Consider the following 19,801-nt stretch of genomic DNA (forward strand, 5'->3'; position numbering starts at 1 on the left):
CTCAACATACGATGGTTTCAACAAACGATGGTCCGTTTGGAACGGATTACCATGGTATGTTGAGGGACCACTGTATATAGGGTAAGGGGGGAGGAGTTGCCTCAGTCCAGCCAAGAACTGTGTGCTGAGTACAATGTGGAAAGGAGAAGTCGTGTGTGGAGAAATCCTGAGGGAAGCCTAAGAAAATCTCTTCTCAAGTCAGCCCCGCTATTCTGCAAGTGTTCCCCCGTACAGCAGTAAGACAAGCTCAGGCGGTAATAGTAATAGGACCTTGTCAGAACCCTAGTCAGCGTAGGATATCTTTCAGTCTAAAGTCTACATCAAACAAGTGGGTGAAAAGCACCATAAGTTTCAGCAAGGCAACAGGGCTCCTAAGGGTTAAACTGCATCCCTTCTACTCCGCTCCGTATTGTGTGTAATACCATCTGCACCCGCTCAGTAAAAGGCAGTTATCCGTAACCAAATTTCGGTGTGTTTCTTACCCCCCCTGTCTAGCCCAGAAGATGTCTTCAACCTCAGACCGTGTATAGGATAACGGTGCCCTGGCATCACGAAGTGATAGGAATTCCTTGCACCCCTCTAAAGAAATGTCAGCAAGAACATAAACTCATTATACAGTTATTATAACACATTGTATGCCGAGTCTGATTTACATTTCCTTATTGCCAACATCAGCAATCAAACCACCCAGTGACTATGGATGTGAGCAATGTAACAAGTGCACACGGTGTCTATTATTCCAGGAAAGAGGCCAAGATAACAGAGCCTTCACTTTATATATAGCACCGACAATAGCAGGACAATGGTGTTTATCAGCCTCTATACAATTAGTACATGAGCCTGATATAAGCTTAATATACATCCGAAGAGAGATAAAGGACAAGAAGAAATCTCTACAAAACAACACTCAAGATTTTATGTTAAGTAAATTCACTGGAGGAGTATTCTTGTATATAGGAGCAGTATTATAGTAGTTATATTCTTGTATATAGGAGCAGTATTATAGTAGTTATATTCTTGTATATAGGAGGCAGTATTATAGTAGTTATATTCTTGTATATAGGAGGCAGTATTATAGTAGTTATATTCTTGTATATAGGGGCAGTATTATAGTAGTTATATTCTTGTATATAGGAGGCAGTATTATAGTAGTTATATTCTTGTATATAGGAGCAGTATTATAGTAGTTGTATTCTTGTATATAGGAGGCAGTATTATAGTAGTTATATTCTTGTATATAGGAGCAGTATTATAGTAGTTATATTCTTTTATATAGGGGCAGTATTATAGTAGTTATATTCTTGTATATAGAAGGCAGTATTATAGTAGATATATTCTTGTATATAGGAGCAGTATAATAGTAGTTATATTCTTGTATATAGGAGCAGTATTATAGTAGTTATATTCTTGTAAATAGGAGCAGTATTATAGTAGTTATATTCTTGTACATAGGAGCAGTATTATAGTAGTTATATTCTTGTATATAGGAGCAGTATTATCGTAGTTATATTCTTGTATATAGGAGCAGTATTATAGTAATTATATTCTTGTATATAGGAGCAGTATTATAATAGTTCAATTCTTATATATAGGAGCAGTATTATAGTAGTTATATTCTTGTATATAGGAGCAGTATTATAGTAGTTATATTCTTGTATATAGGAGCAGTATTATAGTAGTTCCATTCTTATATATAGGAGCAGTATTATAGTAGTTATATTCTTGTAAATAGGAGCAGTATTATAGTAGTTATATTCTTGTATATAGGAGCAGTATTATAGTAGTTATATTCTTGTATATAGGAGCAGTATTATAGTAGTTATATTCTTGTATATAGGAGCAGTATTATAGTAGTTATATTCTTGTATATAGGAGCAGTATTATAGTAGTTATATTCTTGTATATAGGAGCAGTATTATAGTAGTTATATTCTTGTATATAGGAGCAGTATTATAGTAGTTATATTCTTGTTCATAGGAGCAGTATTATAGTAATTATATTCTTGTATATAGGAGCAGTATTATAGTAGTTATATTCTTGTATATAGGAGCAGTATTATAGTAGTTATATTCTTGTATATAGGGGCAGTATTATAGTAGTTATATTCTTGTATATAGGAGCAGTATTATAGTAGTTATATTCTTGTATATAGGAGCAGTATTATAGTAGTTATATTCTTGTATATAGGAGCAGTATTATAGTAGTTATATTCTTGTATATAGGAGCAGTATTATAGTAGTTATATTCTTGTATATAGGAGCAGTATTATAGTAGTTATATTCTTGTATATAGGGGCAGTATTATAGTAGTTATATTCTTGTATATAGGGGCAGTATTATAGTAGTTACATTCTTGTATATAGGAGCAGTATTATAGTAGTTATATTCTTGTATATAGGGGGCAGTATTATAGTAGTTACATTCTTGTAAATAGGAGCAGTATTATAATAGTTATATTCTTGTATATAGGAGCAGTATTATAGTAGTTATATTCTTGTATATAGGAGGCAGTATTATAGTAGTTATATTTTTGTACATAGGAGCAGTATTATAGTAGTTATATTCTTGTATATAGGAGCAGTATTATAGTAGTTATATTCTTGTATATAGGGAGACAGTATTATAGTCGTTATGTTCTTATATATAGGAGCAATATTATAGCAGTTATATTCTTGTATATAGGAGCAGTATTATAGTAGTTATATTCTTGTATATAGGAGCAGTATTATAGTAGTTATATTCTTGTACATAGGAAGCAGTATTATAGTAGTTATATTCTTGTATATAGGAGCAGTATTATAGTAGTTATATTCTTGTATATAGGAGGCAGTATTATAGTAGTTATATTCTTGTATAAAGGAGCAGTATTATAGTAGTTATATTCTTGTACATAGGAGCAGTATTATAGTAGTTATATTCTTGTATATAGGAGCAGTATTATAGTAGTTATATTCTTGTACATAGGAGCAGTATTATAGTAGTTATATTCTTGTATATGGGAGCAGTATTACAGTAGTTATATTCTTGTATATAGGAGCAGTATTATAGTAGTTATATTAATGTACATAGGAGCAGTATTATAGTAGTTATATTCTTGGATATAGGAGCAGTATTATAGTAGTTATATTCTTGTATATGGAAGCAGTATTATAGTAGTTATATTCTTGTAAATAGGAGCAATATTATAGTAGTTATATTCTTGTATATGGAAGCAGTATTATAGTAGTTATATTCTTGTACGTAGGGGACAGTATTATAGTAATTAATTAATTAACTTTCCATTTAGTCATGTACATAACTGAACTATCATTCTGAAGAACTTGTTAAATATTTCCTTTTGTGGTTCAAAGGGACAATTATAGAAAATGATAAGAAGTCCCAGAAAAAGTGTCTGTCTAGAGATTACTAATGTGTGTTACTGGCATAGGGTGCAGAGCTGTACAATATAAACCACAATAGGCAAAACTGAATTCAGTATACGTTACACCCTAGGTTTGTCCAATTTTTTGGTAATAGCAATATACTACAATATATAAATATAGTACACACAGTCATGGCCGTAAATGTTGGCACTGAAATTTTTCAAGAAAATTAAGTATTTCTCTCAGAAAAGGATTGCAGTAACACATGTTTTGCTATACACGTTTATTCCCTTTGTGTGTATTGGAACTAAACTAAAAAAGCGAGAAAAAAAGCAAATTGGACACAATGTCACACCAAACTCCAAAAATGGTCTGGACAAAATTATTAGCACCCTGCACTTAATATTTGGTTGCACACCCTTTGGAAAAAATAACTGAAATCAGTCACTTTCTATAACCATCAATAAGCTTCTTACACCTCTCAGCCGGAATGTTGGACCACTCTTCCTTTGCAAACTGCTCCAGGTCTCTCTTATTGGAAGGCGCCTTTTCCCAACAGCAATTTTAAGAAAACTCTCCAGCTCTTTGTTGCCATCCATTTCTGGTGCTTTTTGACGTATGTTTTGGGTCATTGTCCTGCTGGAAGACCCAAGATCTCGGATGCAAACCCAGCTTTCTGACACTGGGCTGTACAGTGCGACCCAAAATCCATTGGTAATCCTCAGATTTCATGATGCTTTGTACACATTCAAGGCCCCCAGGGCCAGAGGCAGCAAAACAACCCCAAAACATCATTGAACCTCCTCCATATTTCACTGTAGGTACTGTGTTCTTTTCTTTGTAGACCTCATTCCATTTCCGGTAAACAGTAGAATGATGTGCTTTACCAAAAAGCTCTATATCTTGGTATCATCTGTCCACAAGACGTTTTCCCAGAAGGATTTTGGCTTACTCAAGTTCATTTTGGCAAATGTAGTCCGGACAACAGAAAGAGTAGAAGAGAATTGTCTGAGGACTTGAGAAACAAAATTGTGGAAAAATATCAACAATCTCAAGGTTACAAGTCCATCTCCAGAGATCTAGATTTGGCTTTGTCCACAGTGCGCAACATTATCAAGAAGTTTGCAACCCATGACACTGTAGCTAATCTACCTGGGCGTGGATGGAAGAGAAAAATAGATGAAAGGTGTCAACGCAGGATAGTCCGGATGGTCGATAAGCAGCCCCAAACAAGTTCCAAAGATATTCAAACTGTCCTGCAGGCTCAGGGAGCATCAGTGTCAGCGCAAACTGTCTGTCGACATTTAAATTAAAGGGGTACTCCGGTGAAAAACTTTTTTTTTTTTTAAATCAACTAATGCCAGAACGTTAAACAGATTTGTATCTTAATCTTAATCCTTCCAATACTTATTAGCTGCTGAATACTACAGAGGAAATTATTTTCTTTTTGAAACACAGTGCTCTCTGCTGACATCACGTGCACAGTGCTCTCTGCTGACATCTCTGTACCTTTTAGAAACTGTCCAGAGCAGCATATGTTTGCTATGGGGATTTTCTCCTACTCTGGATAGTTCTTAAAATGGTCAGAGATGTCATCAGAGAGCACTGTGTTCATTGAATGTGTACAAGGCATCATGAAATCTGAGGATTACGAACGGATTTTGGGTCACACTGTACAGCCCAATGTCAGAGAGCTGGGTTTGCGTCCGAGATCTTGGATCTTCCAGTAGGACAATGACCCCAAACACATTTTAAAAAGCCCCCAGAAATGGATGGCAACAAAGCGCTGGAGAGTTCAGATCTAAATCCCATTGAACACCTGTGGAGAGATCTAAAAATTGTTGTTGGGAAAAGGCGCCTTCCAATAAGAGAGACCTGGAGCAGTTTGCAAAGGAAAAGTGGTCCAACATTCCGGCTGAGAGGTGTAAGAAGCTTATTGATTGTTATAGGAAGTGACTGATTTCAGTAATTTTTTCCAAAGGGTGTGCAACCAAATATTAAGTTAAGGGTGCCAATAATTTTGTCCAGCCCATTTTTGGAGTTTCGTGTGACATTATGTCTAATTTGCTTTTTTCCCTCCCTTTTTTGGTTTAATTCCAATACACACAAAGGGAATAAACATGTGTATAGCAAAATATGTGTTCCTGCAATCCTTTTCTGTGAGAAATACTTATTTTTCTAGAAAATTTTCAGGGGTGCCAGCATGTACGCCATGACTGTATTTAAGTGTCACAAAGATTAAATATTTTGTTTTTCAGTTTAACTCACGGATGGCATTGTATCTTGGGGCTCCTTTAACTATACAAAACAATCTCGGACACCTCTAATAATTAGATTGCCAGGTGAGCCCTATTTAAAGAAAAACTTCTAAAGGTGAGTGTTCCACATTATTAAGCAGACACCATTTTCAATCAATACAGGGAAGAAAAAGGATCTCTCTGCTGCCGAAAAGAGTGAAATAGTTCAATGCCTTGGACGAGGTATGAAAACATTAGATATTTCACTAAAACTTAAGCGTGATCATCGCACTATTAAGAGATTTGTGGCTGATTCAGAGCACAAACGGTTTCATGCAGATAAAGGCACATTGAGGAAGATTTCTGCCAGATCCATGCATAGGATCAAGAGAGCAGCTGCTAAAATACCATTTACATAGCAGCAAACAGATATTTGAAGCTGCTGGTGCCTCTGGAGTCCCACGGACATCAAGGTGTAGAGTCCTCCAGAGTCTTGCAACTGTACATAAACCTATTCGGCCTCCACTAACCAATGCTCACAAGCAGAAATGGCTGCATTGGGCAGAAAAATACATGAAGACTAATTTTCAAACAGTCCTGTTCATTGATGAGTGCTGTGCAACCCTGGATGGTCCAGATGGATGGAGTAGTGGATGGTTGGTGGATGGCCACCTTGTTCAAACAAGGCTGCGACATCAGCAAGGCAGTGGTGGAGTCATGTTTTGGGCCGGAATCATGGGAATAGAGGTGGTCGGCCCCTTTAGGGTCTCCAAAGGTGTAAAGATGAACTCTGTAAAGTATGTGGAGTTTCTCACTGACCACTTTCTTCCCTGGTACGAAAGGAAGAACTATACTTTCCGTAATAAAATCATCTTTATGCATGACAATGCACCATCTCATGCTGCAAAGAAAACCTCTGCCTCAATGGCTGCTATGGGGATAAAAGGAGAGAAAGTCATGGTGTAGCCTCCATCCTCCCCTGACCTCAATCCTATTGAGAACCGTTGGAGCATCCTCAAGCAAAAGATCTATGAGGCAGTTTACATCCAAACAGCAGCTCTGGGAGGCTATTCTGACATCTTGTAAACAAATTCAAGCAGTAACTGTCCAAAAACTCACAAGTTATTCAATAGATACAAGACTTGTGAAGCTGCTATCAAATAAGGGGTCCTATGTTAAAATATAACGTGACCTGTTCAAATGTTTAAAAAGTTAAAATGTTGGTAAAAGTTTGTTTGAAATAGCTTTTTATTTCAGTAAATATGCTGCAAAAACAACAAATGACAATTTTCAGTTCTTTACAACCTATAAAGTGTTTTCAAACTCACTGTGTGTAATAATTTGGAACAGTGCATTGTAAGATTTTTATGTGTAAAAAAAAATACTCATTAGGAGGTTTATTCAACAAAATTGTACTCTTAAAGGTTGATAACATGAGAATTATACTGACTGTTATTTACATCAATTATTTAGGCAAATGAGAAAAATATAATTTGCATAATAATTTGGAACAGGGTGCAGTGCACTTGCTCCTTATCCTCTTCAGGGAGGCTGTTTACATTGTAATTTGTAACCTTTACATTTCTTCTGTCACAGATGATTTCCTAAGCCGTGTTACAGGAAGACTTTATTTTAGGTTGTGATAGAAATCACTGTAGGGTTTGCCAACAATATATGTAGGTTGCCTCATCGGCTCAGCTAAGGAAAATGTTAGTCTTATCATTGAAGGGGTACTCCGCCCCTAGACATTTTATCACCTATCCAAAGGATAGGGGATGAGATGTCTGATCGCGGGGATCCCACCGTTGGGACGAAACACCCCCACCCCACCCCCGTGATCTCTGCTGCAGCACCCCAGTCATCTGGTGCACAGAGTGAACTTCATCCTGTAACAGATGACTAGCGACGCGGCCAGGAGATCGTAGGGGTCCCAGCGGCGAGAACCCTGTGATCAGATATCTTATCGCCTATACTTTGGATAGGGGATAAAATGTCTAGGGGTGGAGTACCCCCTTAAAGGGGAACTAGGCTGAAAACATTTTTTTCTTTAAATTAACTGGTGCCAGAAAGTTAAGCAGATTTGTAAATTATTTCTATTTAAAAATCTTAATCCTTCCAGTACTTATTAGCTAATGTATGCTCCAGAGGAATTCTGTTCTTTTTGAATTTCCTTTCTCTCTGACCACAGTGCTCTCTGCTGACACTTCTGTCCATTTTAGGAACTGTCCATGTAACATTCTCGTTTCTGAAGACAGGAACCCCCGGTGGATGTGGATCCGCTGGACCTGTGTGGCAGATGACTCGGACCGTACCAGGGAGCGGAGTCTAAGGTGTCGCTGGTTTTCACCAGAGCCCACCGCAAAGCGGGATGGACTTGCTGCTGCAGGCGGCACCCAGGTCGCTACCCCTGGCACGGCTCGACCACACAGGCGGCTGAGGAGATGCGAGGCACAGGAGGGATAAGGCAACTCGTAGTCTAGATAGCAGAAGGTCAGGGCAGGCAGCACAGTAGCGTAGTCAAAGCAAAGCAGGAGTTCAGTAGGCAGGCGGCAGAGGAGCAAGGTCAAGTCACAAGAGCAAGAGATCTGATACACGGCAAGGCAATACAGAGGAACGCTTTCTCAAAGACACAAGGCAACAAAGATCCGGCAAGGAACTGAGGAGGGATTACACTAATGCGCGTACTGGCCTTTTAAATCTTAAAGCTCTAGCGCGCGCACTCCCTAGGGGATGGGTACACGCGCGCCGTAGCAGAGAGGCAGAGGCAAGAGAAACACCTGGAGAGTGACGGACTTGGGCTCGCATGCAGGCGCGTCCCTTGAAGCGAGTTCCAGCCCCGGCGGCAGCAGAAGGTAAGGGGACCATGAGCTCACAGTGTGGCCGGAGCGCATAACGTAACAGTCCAGAGTAGGCGAAAATCCCCATGGTAAACCTCTCCTGCTCTAGACAGTTCCTAAAATGGACAGAGGTGTCAGCAGAGAGCACTGTGGTCAGACAGAAAGAAAATTGAAAAAGAAAAGAACGTCCAGTGGAGCATACTGCAGCGGATAAGTACTGGAAGGTTTAAGATTTTTAAATAGAAGTAATTTACAAATCTGTTTAATTTTCTGGCACCAGTTGATTTAAAAAAAGAGGATAGGGGATAAGATGTCTGATCACGGGGGTCCCGCCGCTGGGGACCCCCGCAGCACCCACCTGTAATGGCTTCCGGAACCGCTGGAGGCCCTCAGGCTAATACCATCCCGACCATGGGACAACTCCGCCCCCGTGTGACATCACACCCCACCCCCTCAATGCAAGTTTATGAGAGGGGGCGTGACAGCTTTCATACCCCCTCCCATAGACTTGCATTTAGGGGGCGGATGTGACGTCACAAGGGGGCAGAGTCGTGATGTCACGATCTAATGTCCCCGTGGTCGGGATGGCATTAGCCTGAGGGCCTCCAGCGGTTTCAGAAGCCGTTACAGGTGGGTGCCGTATGGTAGAATGCGGGAGTCCCCAGCGGCGGGACCCCCGCGATCAGACATCTTATCCCCTATCCTTTGGATAGGCGATAAGATGTCTAGAGGTGGAGTACCCCTTTAAACTTTCTGAAAAGGGGGGTGATTAAAATTTTTTAGGGAAGGCATTTATTATTATTATTATTATCATTGTTTATTATTATTATTATTTTTTTATGTTTATTATAAGTATTATTTTACACATTTTTTTTCACTATTTTTTAGTCCCCATAGGAAACTATTACACACTGATCAATGCTCTGCCATAGCAGATCAGTGTTATTGGCGCTCCTTTACTATTGCCTACCATGGCTGTCTGCAGTATAGGAGCGACGATCGGAGGGCACGAAGCACGGTAAGGGACCTCCGGCCATCCTCTCAGCTGATCGGGACACCGCAATTCCCCCATGGTGATCCCGATCAGCATCCCTGAGATAACTGGCAGTTCATTTCAGGACTTATAGACACCGCAATCAACTTTGATTTTCTAAAAGGGTTATTGCCGGACATCACCGCGATCGTCAGGTCCCGTCTATGACACGCGCTAAATTGCTGAGTGCGCTACATAGCTCGCATGCACAGGGCACCTCCGTGATACCTGCCGGCGGGACCCCTGGATTGGATTAGGTATTGGAGACATTTGCACAAGTACAAGTACTCGTGCAAATGTCCAATATTGGTCCCAACACCAATACCAGTATCAGGACATCCCTAAAGAAAATTTTAGACTTATATGGGTTGCTAGATTTAAAATGTACCTAGGTTTTTTTTTTTATATACATATTTTCCCATAAATTGATAGTGTATGTAAAGAAAATAAACTTTCTAATTCTTCTTGTGTAACAAGAATGCCTTTTCCCACTATACATGGCTATTGTATGTAATAACTGCTCAGAATCTCTGCACTCACTGAATAATCTCAATGATCATAAGGCTTTTCACTGAGGAATCAGATTACACAGATCAGAGAGACTGGGAGAAGGAGGAGAGGGGAGAAAAGATTTGTTTGTCGCATAATTTGTCACAAATATTTTTGCAAAACAAACAAAATTTGTGTAACTTTTTGCCAAATCATTTTTTAACTAAAATTCTAATACATTCTGCAGACAAGATATCAGTTTCAATGTCTCATGAAGAAGCAGATGCTTGATCACAGCATTGAGGTTGGGAAAACATGGAGGGCTCATCCAGGACACCGATCAGGACCCTCTCCTTCTTCATTACAGTAGTCATAGAATTGTTGGCTGGGAAAAACGGGATCAGTGCTTCTGAGTGGGGGCTAACATTACATAATGCTGTACATTCTGGAGCTCAGATTAGACCTACAGGGCCGGCTCTGCCTATAGGCAAAATAGGCAGCTGTCTAGAGCGCCCTCTTGATGGGGGCTCGGCAGGCTGCAAGAAAGTTAGACAACCAGTATCCGAACCACTTGCTCAGCCAGCAGCATGAGGAGCAGGTTTGTTACAGTGTGTCCCCCCCATGTAGTAGGCTAATTACATGAGGAGGGCGCTTGTTATAGTGTGTCACCCCAGTAGTAAAATGGGGCATGTTAAAGGGCGAGCCAATGGGCGGAGTCAAGTGTGCAGCAAAATTAGCTTTTGCCTAGGGTGGCAAAAATCCTTGCACCAACGCTGTAGACCTATGCACCAGAGGGAACTACTGCTGCAATGATCAGCTGATCGCCACAGTCCAGGCTTCTGGCACCTCTTCCTTTTCTCTGCAGTGACCCCTTCAGGGGCAACATAGTATTACATGGGGTTCATACTGATGGTAGGCTGATAGAGGGAGTCCTGATAGAAAGACAGAACCTTCTATGACGTTCATATGACCCTTTAACCGCACTTGCTCCTTACCGGCACTTGCTCCTTATCCTCATTTAGGGAGTTGTTTGTATTGCAACAGTGAATTTCATGCTTTCATAGTCAGTTCCCTAATCTAAGTAACTGGAAGCCTTTATTAATTTGTCATGATGGAATCACTATAGGGTTTGCCTGCAATAAATATAGATGCCCTCATCAGCTCAGCTATAGGAGGAAAATGTTAGTCATACAAATAACCCGTGTCATTAGGCACAGCTCCAGCGTATGCAGCCCATATGCATAAATATACATATATATGCATAAAAATACGAACTGAGCAATGTTCCAATGGAGGCTAGGTAAAATTGAAGCAAAAAAAATTTGAATTCCTGTGAGCCACATAGAGAATTGCAGGCCAACTGCAACCATTTTATGGCTTCCATTAACCTTAAAGGGGAACTCCGGCGCTTAGACATCTTATCCCCTATCCAAAGGATAGGGGATAAGATGCCTGATCGCGGGGGTCACTGGGGACCCCCGTGATCTTGCAAGCCGCACCCGTTAAAATCAGTCCCCAGAGCGTGTTTGCTCCGGGTCTGATTACTCTCGATCACCGGGCCGGAGCCAATGCAAGCCTATGGGAGGGGGCGTGACGGACATCACGCCCCCTCCCATAGACTTGCATTGAGGGGCGGGGCGTGACATCACACAGGGGGCGGGGTCGTGACATCACGCTCTTTCGCTCGCTTGGTCAGTATCCGAAGCCTCCAGTGTTGCCGGAAGCTGTTGTGGTGGGTGCTGCAGCCGAGATCCCACGGGTCCCCAGCAGCGGGACCCCCGCGATCTGACATCTTATCCCCTATCCTTTGGATGGGGGATAAGATGTCTAGGGGCAGAGTACCCCTTTAAGTGAAAAAAATGTTAAATATTAATGTGGTGTCCCAGTACCGCATCTTTTACAGTACCTATGTATGTGTGGGTCCCCATAGCCAGAGTCCCTAGGACGTAGGGATCCCTGTTGTGAGGCCTACCCCTTGTCACCTCTATTCCAACTAATAGCCTAGTCATTTATGTAAAGGTAATGTAAATATAGTAATATATATGTAGATAAATGGTTAATTACCGGTTCCATAGCGTTGCAGGACCTGTGGGTCACGTGAGTAGGTAAACTCTATGGTATTCTGCTTAAGGACCTTTGGAGGCCATGTGACGTATGCAATCCCATTACTCTGTGTAATGGTGAGTGACAGATGTTTGGACTAATCGGATTCACCCCGCCCCCTGCCCATATAAGGAAGCGGCGGCCATCTTCTCACTCTCTTGTTCCTGGGCTGTCAAACGAGAAGGATCTGCGGAGCAGCTATTGCAGTGATTTATACCCGAGCCTTGCGGCAACGGCCGGATCATGCAAAATATAGAGTGTATCAATTCCCAGACACTCTGCAGCATCACCGGACCTAATATACCCCCTAAATCTGGACGGATCTGCAAATATCTACCCTAAATTCAACTGTCAGTCACTAAGCAATATAAGGACTGTTTGTATGAGACTGTTACTGTGCCTTGGATGTATCGTAAGCACTTAAGTAAAGTTGTTCAAGTTCAATCTCCTTGTGGACCTTCAGTCATTTCATGCACCTATCCTTACTGGGAAGGGCGGCGATAGGCCGGAGCATTACCTCAGCATACCAGCCCCCAGCTAGTTTAGGCCTGCTGTCACGATTCGGCTAGCTGGATGTGGATCCTCTGTGTCAGCGAGGGATTGGCGTGGACCGTGTCGGTGGACCGGTTCTAAGATGCTACTGGTATTCACCAGAGCCCGCCGCAAAGCGGGATGGTCTTGCTGCGGCGGTAGCAACCAGGTCGTATCCACCGGCAACGGCTCAACCTCGCTGACTGCTGAGAAGGCGTGGGACAGAAGGACTAGGCAGAGGCAAGGTCAGATGTAGCAGAAGGTCGGGGCAGGCGGCAAGATTCGTAGTCAATGTGGATAGCAGAAGATCTGGAAACACAAGCTTTGGACAACACTAAACGCTTTCACTGGCACAAGGCAACAAGATCCGGCAAGGGTGTGCAGGGGAAGTGAGGTATTATAGCCAGGGAGCAGGTGGAAGCTAATTAGGCTGATTGGGCCAGGCACCAATCATTGGTGCACTGGCCCTTTAAATCTTAAGAGAGCTGGCGCGCCCTAAGGAGCGGAGCCGCGCGCACCAGGACATGACAGCCGGGGGCCGGGACAGGTAAGTGACTTGGGATGCGATTCGCGAGCGGGCGCGTCCCGCTATGCGAATCGCATCCCCGCCGGCAATGTCAGTGCAGTGCTCCCGGTCAGCGGGTCTGACCGGGGCGCTGCAGAGAGAGAGACGCCGCGAGCGCTCCGGGGAGGAGCAGGGACCCGGAGCGCTCGGCGTAACAGTACCCCCCCCCCTAGGTCTCCCCCTTTTTTTGTCCGGTAACTGCTTCACGTGGGACGAGGACACTGGGAGCGATTGTAGGGTTTCCTCATCAAAGGCAGGCAGTTTAGGAGGAGTGGGAATGGGGAGGGAGGGCAGAGGGTGAAGCTTGGCACGGGGCAGAGTGTTACCAGGACGGGGGCTATGAGGAGGCAAAGCAAAGTCCTGATAGGCCTTGGGGAGACCAGGTGTAGGAGGAGGCACTGAGGCTTGCCTGACGGCACTGGGAGGAGACGTGAGGCATCTCTTGCGGCAAGCAGGACCCCAATTCTTGATCTCCCTGGTGGTCCAGTCAAGGGTGGTAGAATGATGCTGGAGCCATGGCAGACCGAGGAGGACTTCCGAGGTACAGTTGGGAAGGACGAACAATTCAATCTTTTCATGATGGGGTCCAATGCACATTAAGAGAGGTTCTGTGCGGTAACGCACAGTACAGTCCAACTTCACTCCGTTGACGGAAGAAATGTAGAGCGGCTTGACGAGACGGGTCACCGGGATGCAGAACTTATTCACCAAAGAGTCCAGAATAAAATTTCCAGAAGCACCAGAGTCCAAGCAGGCCACGGCTGAGAGAGAAGAGTTGGCAGAAGGAGAAATCCACACGGGCACAGTGAGACGTGGAGAAGCAGATTTCGTACCAAGAGACGCCACACCCACGTGAGCTGGGTGCGTGCGTGCGTTTCCCAGACGTGGAGGGCGAATAGGGCAATCCACCAAGAAGTGTTCGGTACTGGCGCAGTACAGACATAAATTGTTATCCCTACGGCGAGTCCTCTCTTCGTGGGTCAGGCGAGACCGATCCACTTGCATAGCCTCCTCGGTGGGAGGCACAGGGGTAGATTGCAGAGGATACTGTGAGAGAGGTGCCCAGAGATCAAGGTCTTTTTCCTGGCGGAGCTCCTGGTGTCTCTCAGAAAAACGCATGTCAATGCGGGTGGCCAAATGGATAAGTTCTTGCAGGTTGGCAGGAATCTCTCGTGCGGCCAGCACATCCTTGATGTTACTGGATAGGCCTTTTTTAAAGGTCGCGCAGAGAGCCTCATTATTCCAAGATAATTCGGAAGCGAGAGTACGAAATTGGATGGCGTACTCGCCTACTGAAGAATTACCCTGGACCAGGTTCAACAGGGCAGTCTCGGCAGAAGAAGCTCGGGCTGGTTCCCCGAAGACACTACGGACTTCAGCGAAGAAGGACTGGACTGTGGCAGGATCATTGCGGTCCCAGAGCGATGTGGCCCAAGACAAGGCCTTTCCAGAAAGAAGGCTCACTACGAACGCCACCTTAGACCGTTCTGTAGGAAATTGGTCCGACAACATCTCCATATGTAGGGAACATTGAGATAAGAATCCACGGCAGAGTCTAGAGTCCCCATCAAATTTGTCCGGCAGGGACAAGCAGAGGCTAGGAGCGGCCACTCGCTGCGGAGGAGGTGCAGGAGCTGGCGGAGGAGATGGTTGCTGCTGTAGCAGTGGCAGAAGTTGCTGTAACGTGGCGGTCAACTGCGACAGCTGCTGTCCTTGTTGGGCAATTTGCTGCGATTGCTGAGCGACCACCGTGGGAAGGTCAGCGAGACTTGGCAGCGGCACCTCAGCGGGATCCATGGCCGGATCTACTGTCACGATTCGGCTAGCTGGATGTGGATCCTCTGTGTCAGCGAGGGATTGGCGTGGACCGTGTCGGTGGACCGGTTCTAAGATGCTACTGGTATTCACCAGAGCCCGCCGCAAAGCGGGATGGTCTTGCTGCGGCGGTAGCAACCAGGTCGTATCCACCGGCAACGGCTCAACCTCGCTGACTGCTGAGAAGGCGTGGGACAGAAGGACTAGGCAGAGGCAAGGTCAGACGTAGCAGAAGGTCGGGGCAGGCGGCAAGATTCGTAGTCAATGTGGATAGCAGAAGATCTGGAAACACAAGCTTTGGACAACACTAAACGCTTTCACTGGCACAAGGCAACAAGATCCGGCAAGGGAGTGCAGGGGAAGTGAGGTATTATAGCCAGGGAGCAGGTGGAAGCTAATTAGGCTGATTGGGCCAGGCACCAATCATTGGTGCACTGGCCCTTTAAATCTCAGAGAGCTGGCGCGCGCGCGCCCTAAGGAGCGGAGCCGCAGGCGCCAGGACATGACAGCCGGGGGCCGGGACAGGTAAGTGACTTGGGATGCGATTCGCGAGCGGGCGCGTCCCGCTATGCGAATCGCATCCCCGCCGGCAATGTCAGTGCAGCGCTCCCGGTCAGCGGGTCTGGCCGGGGCGCTGCAGAGAGAGAGACGCCGCGAGCGCTCCGGGGAGGAGCAGGGACCCGGAGCGCTCGGCGTAACACCTGCAAACTACAAGATGCCCGGGTCAGGTACAGGCCATTGTAGGCCAAGTAGAGGTGGTAGGAATTAGGGTTGCTACCTGGCCGGTAATTGACCAGCACAGTATTTTTATATTAAAAATGCCGGCAATGCAATGGCCAGTATTTATCCAACCAATCCTCCAACTCCCGGAATGTTACACTATATACTATACCATTGTTTTCCAACCAGAACATCTCCAGCTGTTGCAAAACTACAACTCCCAGTATGCCCATTGGGAGTTGTAGTTTTGCAACAGCTGGAGCCACCCCTGGTTGGGAAACACTGGCCTATACAAAATACTACTATATAGTCCAACATGCCGGGAGTTGTAGTTTTTTATTTTATTTGGGGCAGCTGCTGAGCCACAGGCTGTACAGGGGCATGCTGGGAAGTTGTAGTTAGTAAATAACTGCAACTCCTGTATTTGCTTAACATTTTTTATAAAAAAAAACAATCAAAAAGTCACATCAAAACAAAAATGGTACTGTTAAAAACTACAGATTGGAGCGTAAAAAATGAGCCCTCATACAGGCCCATATAAGGAGAAACAAAAAAGCTATATGTGGTAGCGGAATGTGATGAGGGCAGATGTTGTTACCCTAGGGGCAGATGGCATTAACCTGTTGTATTCATGACGCCAGGGCGTGGTTTAGCCTATAACCAACCGAAGGTATACCGCTGGATCCTGGGCTAGGCACGGGGGCAATAAAGACTCCAACGTCAAGTTACAGACAACAGTAGCTTTACTGAGGGTAGACAGATGGTAAAGTCTATACAGTTCAGCCAGAACCAGTAAGGTGACCAGTGAGGCAGAGACCTTAAGGGCTTGCTGGGACTAGTAGTAGGACTGGACAATGTAATGCAGACCACGCTGACTTGACAGATGACAGGGACTGACTTGACTCCGCAGGACTGGACTTTGAGGTCTCCAAGACTCTGGACACACACACTAGGCGACTGCACTGGACCTCAGCAGGAAGAGAGAGAAGCTCCACCCAGGGCTTCTATGGGGGAGACTAGCAGGGAGCCCATAGGTCACTCTTGGGATCACCTGGTCACTGGTACCTCCTGGGTAACAATCACATGACATATCACATGGTATAACTCTTAAAGCAACATTATACTTTATAACACTTTACATGGTAAAACATATTTACAATGGTAACAGGGGACCTTGGGGACACTGAAGGAGGCTGCCTGACAGGACAGCAGGAGCACAGGGCAACACACCTGTACTGGGCAACCACATATAGGGTTCAGAATAGGACCAAATTTCCCCCGCATATGTGTATCCTGTGATGTCACACATATATAATGAATTATGCAAAGTAGCATGGCCAATATTTTTTTGCAAGAAAGGTGGCAACCCTAGGCGCAATACATTGATGTAATTGTGCTTACTGCACTGAGCTTGTTGCATGAGGATATTAACCCCTTAAGGACGCAGGACGTAAATGTACGTCCTGGTGAGGTGGTACTTAACGCACCAGGACGTACATTTACGTCCTAAGCATAACCGCGGGCATCGGAGCGATGCCCGAGTCATGCGCGGCTGATCCCGGCTGCTGATCGCAGCCAGGGACCCGCCGGCAATGGCCGACGCCCGCGATCTCGCGGGCGTCCGCCATTAACCCCTCAGGTGCCGGGATCAATACAGATCCCGGCATCTGCGGCAGTTCGCAATTTAAATGAACGATCGGATCGCCCGCAGCGCTGCTGCGGGGATCCGATCATTCATAACGCCGCACGGAGGTCCCCTCTCCTTCCTCCGTGCGGCTCCCGGCGTCTCCTGCTCTGGTCTGTGATCGAGCAGACCAGAGCAGGAGATGACCGATAATACTGATCTGTTCTATGTCCTATACATAGAACAGATCAGTATTAGCAATCATGGCATTGCTATGAATAGTCCCCTATGGGGACTATTCAAGTGTAAGAAAAAATGTAAAAGTAAAAGTAAAAAAAAAGTGAAAAATCCCCTCCCCCAATAAAAAAGTAAAACGTCCGTTTTTTCCTATTTTGCCCCCAAAAAGCGTAAAAAACATTTTTTATAGACATATTTGGTATCGCCGCGTGCGTAAATGTCCGAATTATTAAAATAAAATGTTAATGATCCCGTACGGTGAACGGCGTGAACGAAAAAAAATTTAAAAAGTCCAAAATTCCTACTTTTTTAATACATTTTATTTAAAAAAAAATTATAAAAAATATATTAAAAGTTTTTTATATGCAAATGTCGTATCAAAAAAAAGTACAGATCATGGCGCAAAAAATTAGCCCTCATACCGCAACTTATATGGAAAAATAAAAAAGTTATAGGTCATCAAAATAAAGGGATTATAAACGTACTAATTTGGTTAAAAAGTTTGTGATTTTTTTTAAGCGCAACAATAATATAAAAGTATATAATAATGGGTATCATTTTAATCGTATTGACCCTCAGAATAAAGAACACGCGTCATTTTTACCATAAATTGTACGGCGTGAAAACAAAACCTTCCAAAATTAGCAAAATTGCGTTTTTCGTTTTAATTTCCCCACAAAAATAGTGTTTTTTGGTTGCGCCATACATTTTATGATATAATGAGTGATGTCATTACAAAGGACAACTGGTCGCGCAAAAAACAAGCCCTCATACTAGTCTGTGGATGAAAATATAAAAGAGTTATGATTTTTAGAAGGCGAGGAGGAAAAAATGAAAACGTAAAAATTAAATTGTCTGAGTCCTTAAGGCCAAAATGGGCTGAGTCCTTAAGGGGTTAAAGGGGTACTCCGGTGAAAAACTTTTTTTTTTTTTTTTTAAATCAACTGGTGCCAGAAAGTTAAACAGATTTGTAAATTACTTCTATTAAAAAATCTTAATCCTTCCTCTACTTATTAGCTACAGCGGAAATTCTTTTCTTTTTGAAACACAGAGCTCTCTGCTGACATCACGAGCACAGTGCTCTCTGCTGACACCTCTGTCCATTTTAGGAACTGTCCAGAACAGCATATGTTTGCTATGGGGATTTCCTTTTACCCTGGACAGTTCCTAAAATGGACAGAGATGTCAGCAGAGAGCACTGTGCTCGTGATTCAGCAGACAGCTCTGTGTTTCAAACGGAAAAGAATTTCCACTGTAATATTCAGCAGCTAATAAGTACAGGAAGGATTAAGATTTTTTAATAGAAGTAATTTACAAATCTGTCTAACTTTCTGGCACCAGTTGATTTAAAAAAAAAAAAAGTTTTTCACCGGAGTACCCCTTTAAGACATTAAAGTTACAGCGGGCACATGAAGAGGGGAGTATTCTTATTATTTGATGCATAATGGTGGTGATGTAACCCACGATGCATGGCAGGACCACGGGGTGTAGCAGAGTAGGTGGTGGGTTCAGATTGTATTAACCCCTGGGGCAAGATGTTATTAACCCCTAGTGTTCGTGACACCAGGATGTGGTTGTATGGTGTAGGGCACCGCCGACAACCAAACCAAAACGGCATATATTAAATGAGTCCAAAGCAGGTTTTGATGCAACTGGAACTTTACTGAAGAAGGCAGAAAACAGTCTTTACAAATAGCCAACTTCCACAGAGGTGACCGGGACACAGGGAACCACTCATGCTTAGTGGTAATTATGATGGAGGCCACTGTGCTACTGTTATGACTTTGGTAGGGACAGTAGAGACTAGTAGACATAGAAGAGACTTACAGATTAGATGTGGCTGCAGACTTGTAGACTTTGGCCTAGCTTCAATAGACTTGTACCGGACTTGTGCTTGCTTTACTGTCCAGGAATCAAGACAGAGAAAATAGAGACTACAGCCCTTTATATATCAGGGGCTGGACTAAAGCACATTGGTAGCTGGTTGCCTGGGGTTACCTGTGCCCCTGGAACTCTGGGTATCAGGTGATCACATAGCACATGACCATATCACATGACCTTAGGAAGGTCCTATACAGTTTAAAGTGTACCTGTTGTCAACAAAAACTTGTTATATAATGTAGATAATACCATTATATGTATATTCAGAATATACATTGGTTAAAAATTATGTATATTTTTGAGTGGAAAAAAATGCTGTCCCTGCAGCTATTGTGTGTGTGTCTCTATGAGGAGTCCAAAAACAGGAA

At 43.7% G+C, this 19,801-nt stretch overlaps 1 protein-coding gene across 1 annotated transcript in view; it reads right to left on the reverse strand.

The window, feature by feature from the left end:
* The window catches only part of LOC130283164 (solute carrier family 2, facilitated glucose transporter member 3-like), a 79,387-nt gene extending 59,889 nt beyond the window's left edge, over positions 1 to 19,498 (reverse strand). The window contains exon 1 of the mRNA XM_056532362.1: positions 19,380 to 19,498. The gene's annotated coding sequence lies outside the window, so the exon portion shown is untranslated. The remainder of the gene's footprint in view (positions 1 to 19,379) is intronic.
* Positions 19,499 to 19,801: the final 303 nt, after the last annotated feature.

This window comes from Hyla sarda, chromosome 7, assembly GCF_029499605.1.
Source record: "Hyla sarda isolate aHylSar1 chromosome 7, aHylSar1.hap1, whole genome shotgun sequence".
In the NCBI taxonomy this organism is placed as follows: domain Eukaryota; kingdom Metazoa; phylum Chordata; class Amphibia; order Anura; family Hylidae; genus Hyla; species Hyla sarda.